Source organism: Athene cunicularia, assembly GCF_003259725.1.
Source record: "Athene cunicularia isolate RWA chromosome 1 unlocalized genomic scaffold, athCun1 chr1_part1, whole genome shotgun sequence".
Lineage (NCBI taxonomy): Eukaryota > Metazoa > Chordata > Aves > Strigiformes > Strigidae > Athene > Athene cunicularia.
The window spans coordinates 126,980,536-126,990,421 of NW_020799091.1; the positions used below are offsets into that span (position 1 = coordinate 126,980,536).

The 9,886-nt window shown below is 45.0% G+C and overlaps 1 protein-coding gene across 2 annotated transcripts in view; it reads left to right on the forward strand.

Moving 5' to 3' along the window:
• The first annotated feature begins 9,759 nt into the window (after nucleotides 1-9,759).
• The window catches only part of SCNN1A (sodium channel epithelial 1 alpha subunit), a 7,640-nt gene continuing 7,513 nt past the window's right edge, over nucleotides 9,760-9,886 (forward strand). For both annotated transcript variants that reach the window (XM_026860875.1, XM_026860854.1), the window contains exon 1: nucleotides 9,760-9,860. The gene's annotated coding sequence lies outside the window, so the exon portion shown is untranslated. The remainder of the gene's footprint in view (nucleotides 9,861-9,886) is intronic.

The window sequence follows — 9,886 nt, forward strand, 5'->3', positions numbered from 1 at the left end:
CTCCCCAGCACTGCCTGTAGGAACACTGCCCCAGGGCTTCTCTCTGTGAAGAGTATGAAATGCTGACAAAAGACATGTCTCCATTAGTACTGCACATTTGCTTTTCTTAGTAATAGCAATCTTCTGTAGTGATCACTTTCTCCGACCTGTTCTTCATCTGGACTTCACTGACACGAGGAATGATAAACTACAATGGGTAGTGAAGCTCCTGTAACATTCCTCACTCTCTCCCTCTCAAAAAATAAATCAAACCAAAATCAAACAAACAAATAAAAAACCGCCAAAGATAAAGGACTAAAAAGGAAAAAGGGAAAAGAGAAAAGAGAAAAAATATAGAAAAGAGAAAGAAGGAAAGGGATAAAATGGAAAAGGATTGGGCTTTTCTTTTCCCAAAGCTTCCAGCTCTATTACAACCACCCCCTAACTTGTGTCCCATACTAAAGCATGGGATACAAGCTTCTCTCCAGAACATGACGTGTCACACTAAGTCAGTCCAGCTCCTACCCACTGCCAAAACATGCTCCTTCTCCCAAGTCAGCTGAAAGCTCAGCTTCTCCCAGCACACAGAATGGTGTGTTCCATGCATCTCCTTGAATGAGTGATGAGTGTATGCTGAAAAATGGCAGACGCCCTGTCTGGATAAAAAATTAACTGAGAAGCTCAAAAAGCCCATCTGGAGTGAAGAGGGCTGATTTCAGCCTCCAGGATCAGCAGTAGTTGCCAGCAGTTCCTGGTGAGGAGAGACAGGAGAGAAATGTTACCCCATGTTCCCAGGTAAATGCAATGGTGGCAGCACTGGGAGCTCCTTCTGCCCCTGCAACCCCTGAACTGGGAGTGGAAAAAGAAGGCCACCACCAGCAACCTCATTCCTGGTGCTGACACAAACACACCTGTCACTGCTGCTGTCCACTTCACCAGTAGTTGGGTCAAAGTGCCTGGACCACAATATGCCCCGTTATGTCCTACAGCAAGAGACAACCACCCTGCAGGTCCCAGCTGGCTCCAATGTTACCGGGCAGCATTGATCCAAGCACATATCCAGATCCTCCGAAGGGGGACCACAGCACACACCCTCCTTAGGCTAGCAGATGCCTGTATGGATTTCACAGCCTGCCATGGAGTAGTGTGCCAGGCTCAGGTTACCTTCTAGTTCCTCCAGACCCTTAGATGCTAGCTGTACTTACCTCTCATCTTTTTATTTAAGCTATCTTCATCTGAAGCCCAAACAAGTCCCAGAACCTCTTCTATCACCTGCCACTGGCCAAAATGGCCACCTGCAGCTCCAGAAAGAGGATGTTTGATTGCAAGGGTGTTCCTGGTCATTGCACAGCCTATTTCTTGTGCTGTTACAACTCTATGCAGAGGCTGACAGGGCATCATCCATCACCTGGCACCCTCAGATGCCTTCAGGAAGCATTGGATACTATTGCAGATGCTGTGCTCTGTGACCCCTCTTAAGTTTCTGATTTATGTTTTCACCTCATCCTCTCCACTTCTTCATTCATTCCTCCCTCTAAGCATTTGATTTCTCCCTGATTTCTCTTCCTCTAGCTTCCTCCTCTCTCCTTCTCAGGGAGAGCTCAAGAATAACAGGGCAAGCATATAATACTTCCCAATAATACTCTTCCAGCCTTCAAACACTTTCAAGTGAGGGACTTCCTAGCTGGATGTGGTTTATGTGGTTTAGTCACCCTCTGTAGATTTCTTTTCCATTAAACTGTAAATTCTCCCTTTGAGCCTATGTAAAGGGTAAAAATTGGCATCACATTCACCACTTTCCCCTCCTCAGGTACCACACTAGCAGTAAGCATGGGTTACACACTGCTTGGAGCAGTTCAGCTATTTTATTCTTGAGTTCCTTTAAGACTCCTGGATGAATGCCATTGCTCCCAGCAAGTTGTTACTGTTTGCTTTGTCAGTGTGTTGAACAGCCTTTTCCACAGCCGCTTCAATTTCATACCTGTTCATTGGTGAACCCCACCTTGCTGAAGAATGGTTTCTGTCACGGATGATCTCATCACTCAATACTTAACACAGATGCAGAGATTTCTGAAATGGCCTCATCTCCCCTGTGCACTCCTCTGATCACCAATTTGCCCTTCAGAACAGCTGGCAGGTTTCTGACATGTTTCAATATCTAATGCTAGTTTTGACTCCTTTTGCTAGTTGTTCCTTGAAGCCTTGTTTAACCTGACTTACTGTCTTCCTACATGCAACGTGCCAAAATTTATATCCTTCTCTAATTCTCCATTGTAAACAACTTCAGCTTTTTTTGACAGATACTTTTTGTGACTTCCCTCACCCCACTGAATGATGGTTTTTGTACCGCACATGAAAGGTGTTCATCCCACTTTTCATGAGCATGCCTGGTTAGTAAGGATGGCAAAGGGTGACAGAGAGTGAATTCAGGCGATAAAGATGAAAATATAAAAGAGGTGGCACTTTTGGACACACAGAAGAAAACAGTTGTGGTAAGTGTTGGTATAGGCCATCAATGCCGGGCAACAGGTCAAAACAACAAAGGCTGCCAAAGCAGAATGGGAAGAAGAGAAGTGGCTGGAAAACAACAAGAGGTAGAGGACTGGATGTTAGCCGCAGTGAAGACATCAGGTGGGAAAACAGGATTATGACACTGAGTCTTGGGATGTCACATTGAGAGGGGGAGTGAGAAGTAAGAGGGAACAGCAACATTGCCTCAACAGGTACAATTAATGTAGTGTTGTTACAAGAGGTAGCAGAGTTAGGGATGACAGTGAAGAGCACAGGATTGTATGGTACAGTAACATTAACGTGGTGGGTCGAAGCAATGACTGTCAGTGAAGCAGGGCAGCACTGGACAGTGCTGATGAACAGCCAAGGAGAGGTCCAGATAGCTTGGGCCAAAGATTATAAGGTGCAGCAAAGGAAGGGAAAATGACCGCAAAGGCAGGAAAGGTAATATGTCATCGTTTTAAGAGTTAATGGACTAAGTTCAGCCTCCTGTGCTGCAAACTGTCTGGCATGAGTCATCCTTTGGGAGATAAGTAACTTGCCAGCATGTATTCCAATGTCACTAGGCAATACAGACCTTCCCACAACAACCAGGCACAGTTCATGGGGAAGTAGGGCACAATTTTCTCCTTTTTCTGAGTTCATTCCCTGCTGTTCTTTCCATTCAGTTCCTTCTCCTTTCCCTGTTTTCAACAGTATTTTTTACCATTTTTTTTCCTCTTTTTCAAACACTTCTAAGTCATGGGTTTGCTTAGTATAGATTTCTTTATGAATTGCTGTTTTGTTCTTCTCTTACATTTTTGTATATATCCAAATCATATCCACACACCTGCCCTCCCATGAAATACCATCAATGTGTTATTAAGTCTTTAGCATGAAAGATCAGTTGCCTCAGTTGATAAATATGTGCACTCATACCAGGAGGTATGCTGCAAATGCTTTCTGGCAGGGGATTTATAAGGCAAAAGGTCCTAGACTCCCTTTAGTGGACCATTTTTAAAGCTACAGGGGAAGATTCTTTCTCTCAAAAGAAACCCCAGCAAAATCCACTACCAACCCAACCCGCTGTGTCTTACTTGAAGAAAATCCTTTCCCAGCCCCAAATTTTTTTCAGGAATATATACTTCTTGATATGTGAGGTGTATCTGAAACAGTTTCAGTCTTGATATAAAGTTAAGAGGAAAGGTGACAGAATAGGACAGTGACCATAGATGAAGAAACTTCACTCTTCTCAGTATCACTAGAAGTGGTCACATGGCTTGAGTAAGATTCACGTTTTGTTGGCCAACCTCTTCTGCTTGAAAGAAAGGATGAATAGCAGGAAAAAAAAAATCAAGCTACGTCTTCAGAAAAAATTGGGTTCTTTGTCTCATGAACCATTCCAGATCTTCATGTCACCGCTAGCCTGAGATCTTCTGAGGTTTCATAGTGCCTGGGAAGACAGAAAACCTCTCAAGCAGTGGAATGAATTGAACACATGTGAACAATTAAAAAGGAGATGGGAAAGAGGGGTGATGCCTTCTGCTCTGCCTTTTGAGAAGGGTGTGGTGGGAAGTGTTCCCTCAAGCCATTTGGCTATGAAATGTGGCCTTGCCCATAAATGAAATGGGATTTATGGATTAACTTCTCTTCTTACAGGCTTAGTTCCCTGTGGATTCCCTATTTGAGGGCATAACCTCTAGTTTATATTCCAGAGGAGGAGAGGATCACCATCACCAGAGCAGAGCCAAGAAGCAGAAGCAACATGAAACCACTGAGGTGGGAGTGACTGAGAGGGGCATCTGGAGAATTCTGAGGGGCAGCGTCAAAACAGGAGGTCAGCATCAACTAGGTTGTCCTAATGTCAGCTCTAGCAAAGCTCCAGGTGGGCAGCAGTGAGCGTCTGTGTCTGTCAAGCAAATGCCCATTGTGCTGTGCTGGATGCTGTGCTGGCCCAACCCTGAGATCTCTGCTGGCTGGGGAGCAGCAGGTGTCAGAAGAAAAACTGGTCTGAGGTGGCTGCATCTGCCTCGAATTTCCAGGAACATGCAGGAGAGATCATGAAAGGGGTGGGGATGCAGGCCTGGGGAGTCGGGTGACTCTGATAATAGTTATATTGTTAGGGCTGGAATGAGGAAATTAAAGATTTCAGCTGGGGAGAACAGGGAGGGGGGAACTCGAGGAGGCTCCAACTCGATCTCCCCGATGGTTAATTGCCCCTCAGGACAAAGCAGCCAGAGAACTCACTGCTTTTGACATGCAGTCCTACAGCTTTTGCTCTCTGCTGTTTCAACCTGGACTGCACACCAAGCTTCCAGACAGGCATTAGTGTTAGTTTAGCTATGCCAATGGGCAGGAATTTTCATCTGGTCATTTCCACAGTCAGTCCCATTGCCGTAGAATTGGATTGAGGAAATGGCCTCAAGTTGCACCAGGGGAGGTTTAGATTGGATATTATGAAAAATTTATTCACCAAGAGGGTTGTCAAGCACCAGAATGGGCTGCCCAGGGAAGTGGTTGAGTCACCATCCCGGGAGGTACTTAAGATACGTGTAGATGTGGCACTTAGAGACATGGTTTAGTGGCAGACTTGGCAGTGGTAGGTTAATGGCTGGACTCGACGCTCTTAAAGGTCTTCTCCAACATAAATGATTCTGTGATTCTATGATCTGAGGAGCTGTCAATCTGGCTGAGTGATCTTACATGAGACCCTGGGTTTAGGGAATACATAGCAGAGGTAGAGCCTATTTTCAGCGCTCCATAATTTTCTCATGGAGGACAGGTAGCAACTAAAGTGGCAGCTCACTCAGACACAAAGAAGTATGGCTAACATACTTCAGGGTCTGGGTCACCGGGCTGCTTCAGCACCCAGACTGATTCTGCATTTGCAGGAAGCACTATCCCTCATCCCACAATGCAGGTGGAAGCCAACTACATTTTTCAGGAGCTAATTCAGATTTGCCAGCTAGGGTAGAGCCTGAGTAGCCACTATCCAGGCTCTCCTCTGGGCTTCGTACCGCATTACAGCGTGCAAACAGCAATGAAAGAGGATCCATCCAGGTCTTCTGGGGACCACTCATGTTAACTTCATTCTCCTAGGAAGACACATACAGTTTCCAGCAGGATCTGCTCAGCCCTACAACATTATTTTCATAAAATCTACCCTGTAGTCTCCCACCTTTCATGCTGAAAGAGGGATAACATACACTGCTTCGGTCTTCCCCTAGAGCTCCCTTTTGCGTCACCTGAATGGCTCTCTGCAGCCACTCTACGAGGTAAAAATTAATAAATACATTTAAAAGCAGCCTGCTCAGGACACAAAGAAGTGGGGGTGTGTACGTGCACATGCTCTTGCTGCTGTAGTATCGCTGGTTATTTGGGATAGACACCATTGCTGCTTGGCAAGTTACACCAGCAGCAAGGGAGAAGGCATTCAACAGCCCATTAGATGGGTTTGCAAATCCCTGATGGCTGTTTAATAAGGATCCTCTTTAGAAATCACCACCTCTTCCTCAAGGGAGCCCGTGAACCCTGGGAAAATAATTCCCTGTTGAAGAGCAACAGCAGTACATAGTGTAGCTTCACATCTACCCATCTTTATCAGGTACTAGGCTGGTGCTTCTTTGGCCAAACACTGCACCATCTATGCTGCTATTCCTTGGCTGTTTGGGTTGCCAGTTTTAATGCAGAAAAATATAATCAGATGTAGCTAATCCAGAAATAATCCAGAAATTATCACTGGCTTCTACCTTGCAACAGAAGCCAAACACAATTGCGTACATGGATATACAAAAGAATTAAACTAATTATACAAAAGAACTAAACAAATTATACATGTTTCTGAACCCAGTTGGTTCAGAATCCAGACCAAATGGCAAGAGACTTTTCTTTTTTTTTTTTCCCACCACAGTAGCAGCGTGTTGAAAAAAGTTTGTTCTATTTTAAAATGTTGTGTGCACTCCAGATCATTATCACATTCCTACCTGGGCAGATAATAGACATAGCTGGTAAGGAAACATTTCAAATTTGATGCCATAAAAAGATTCATGTTTACTCAAAGGTTGCTCAGTAGCAATAAAAAGCAGTCATGCATTCAGCTTGTGAAGGCAGAATATACAAAAGCACTGCGCAGAACAACAGGACACTTCCCATTTCAAAAGAGAAGGACCTAGTGACAAGCATCTGAAGGAAAAGGATCTTTTCAGAATAAAGCTCCTTAGATTTAAAATATTGTTAGAGGTGATGTAAATACTATGAATCAAAACTTCCAAAGAAGTTTGGCAGTGCCTGATGAAAGACCTTTCATCCTAATGCAAGACTCCAGATTTCAGAAGACCATTTATCCCATAATTGCCAAGCCTGAATGGGGGTAGGGGAAATAACCATCAGTGTCAAAAGCAGTTCCATCAGGTGTGACTCACCTTGATAGGTCAATATATCGAATACACATCCAGAAACTTGTAGATGGGCAAAATGCTCAGAAGACTCTTGTGGTAAGGGAAGTTTGAGACAGGAGTGTATCTAATCACCTAAACTATCAACAGGAGTTGCTTTTGCAAATTACACTAACAATTCGCTGTTGCTATCTTTTGTTACAGTGAAGAGTGCCTGAGGAAAATGGTCCTGTTTATGACTGACAATCTCGGTCAGAAGATAGTCACTTGAGTGATCTAGTTCATCTAGGCATTGGGAAAAAAATAGAACAAAAGCTAGGAAGATGTAAGTAATCCAAAAAACCCTGAAGATTTAGAAAATTCTGATGTTCTGCAAATGGAGATTGAAACTGGCAGCTGAAAAAACAACAGGAGGTTTGTTGTTTGTATTGTTCCTAAGGTACGTGGGGAATCAAGCAGTAACTGTGGTTGTAGAAAGGTTAAAAATAGATTTTTGGTTCCTCTGTGAGTTGGCAATCAATCTGCAGCACATCAATGTGACCACAGGAACTTAAGGACTCTTACAAAGCCATGGCCAAAGCGTGATGTCCACATGACTGAAGTGACTGGAAGTCACCTCAGGGCTGATACGTGCTCTGAGGTGTGCCACGACGGCAGATAACGTACAGCAGCCTGAGCAGCTCACCGGTGTGAGAAAGAGGGAAAGAGGAATTGTATAGATCAGAGCTGCACAGCAGCTGAAAATGGTGAAAGAGTCAGCAAGTGGTTTTTTTAGTTCTTTAGGAAAAAAAAATACAACATATGTCAAAAGTCTTCTGAAAAATAAAACAAATATGTACCTAGATGTGCATATAGAGATACACAGGTATCTGATGTATACCATTTATACACATTTAAATACAAAACATGGGATACATGCACCCACACCTTAATCATCTGCTATTCTTGTCCAAACCAGCAAAGGCCAAAAGTTCTCCCAAACAACATGGTGATGGAAATTGTCAGCCATGTCAAAATTCTGAGAATGTTGCTTTAGACTATTTGGATACAACAAATCAGTCCAGATGTTTGAGCTTTTAATTATTCCTCAAGTCAGAAGAAATCAAAAAATGTAAGTTACCTTTGTCTCACACCCAGCAAAAAAGACGGTGTTTCCAAACTCATTTGCAAAGAACAGTTGATGACAGTTTAAAATGTTTTTAAATATTGTGGAAATCAGAGAAGGCCTATCAGCACTATCAAATTTGGCTGTTAACTTTGTGGGTGCTGTTAACTTAATGAATATAAACCAGGCATTTTCAGAGGCAAAATCATTTTTGTCATTCCAGTAAGACAGAGGCACAATTACAGTAAGAGAGAGGCAGTTAGTGTACCTGAGTATTTTCAGGAAATTACAATAATGTAAGTCAAACAAGTTATAAATATGACGTTTATGAAGTGACTGGATTATAGCTCCACAGGTTACACGAAGTGCTGATGCTGCCTAATTTTTAGTACCTCTGTGTATGTTCACAGAGCTTAAGGCATAGGCTACAAGGCTGGTTCAAAAGGTTGATATGCATCTTCGGGGATGCTCCAGGTCTATCTGAGCAGTAAAACACACAAACGGCACAAGTAAAAAAGAGCTCACAACCCTCTGCTAAATTACATCTCCTATGGCACTGCCCCAGGTGGGATACGGAACTACACAACCCGTCAGCTCGACCCAGGAGGGCATTTCTAATGCTCAGGGGAAGCTGCTTTGTAACAGGCATTTGATACAGTGTTAGTTCATTCCCCCTGTCGCTCCCGCTTTTGGCAACTCATCTTTGATGGAAGTTCACAATAAATTACTTGAGATATTATTAAGCTTAGAACTGCAGAAGATATTAAGCTTTTGCTTTGCGCTGCTTTTTTTTCCTGGGATGGAGCTAGAGGAAAGCTCAAAGTTGTGGCTGTAGGTTTGTAACAAGCAGCTGTCACGAGGCTGTTCCTGGCACGCTGTCACTTAACTGCCGGCCTCAGAAGTGGACTGTTTGCCATTTTCAAGCATGGTATTTTGCAATATGAAGAGGTAAAAGTGGCTGTGTATTTCGAGTCATTAACTGCTAACTCTAATAAGGATTGAAATTCAGGGACAGATGACTCTGAACAAGGACTGATCTGAAGGAGGTATTCATAAAGGACAGAAAGAAGTGAAAATGTCAGAGCGAGCTAGTTTCAGAGAAAATGATTTGGAGAAAGGATTGGGAAAGGGGTTCCACTGTTACAATGGCAGGGGGGCGTTAGGGAGCCCTGGCCACATTTGGCTATGAGTGTTCGGTTCAGTGGTCTGAGGAAATGTTGCAAGGCTTTGGGTAATGCTGGGAGGCCTTGATTTCCCAGACACAGATCAGTGAAACACGTTCCCACTCATGGCTGGGCCGGGTAGTTCTGGATACGAAAGATTTCTTTAGTTAATGACCCAGCAAAAGCGATGCTACTTCATGCATATCAGCCACCGGCCTTCTCTGTCCCAGCCCCATCCGTCTTGCAGATCTCACCTCAGACTCTCCACCTACCTCGGCTTTGCCCTTGGCAAAACACAATTTGGTGATTACAGCCACGCAGGAGCCCCCACCGCCGGGGAGCCTGTGCCCAATCCGTGGGCAGGGCAGGGCCCTGCTGCCCCCGGGAGCTTCTGGGGGGCGGGATTTGGAGGGGGGTCCCGGCCGGCCGGCGCTGCCTCTTTGGGACCAGCGCTGCCAACTCTTTTTCTGCATCACCTCCGCTCGCTGGGACGCCGTGTCCCCGCCGGGGGAAGAGGCTGGGGGGAGGAGGAGGAGGAGGAAGAGGAGGAGGAGGGACAGCCGTACCTGGCTGGGGCAGGGCTCCCCTGGGGGGAGGCTCTGCTGCCGCCTTAACCCCCACCCCGGCGCCGCCAAGGTCACCGTCCCGGCGTGTCCCTCGGTCGCCTCTGCCGGGGCGCGGACATCTGAGAGTTGAAAGAGGCTTTTCTTCCCCGGGGGGAAGGGGCAGGGGCAGGAGAAGGAAGGAGGGGCGGG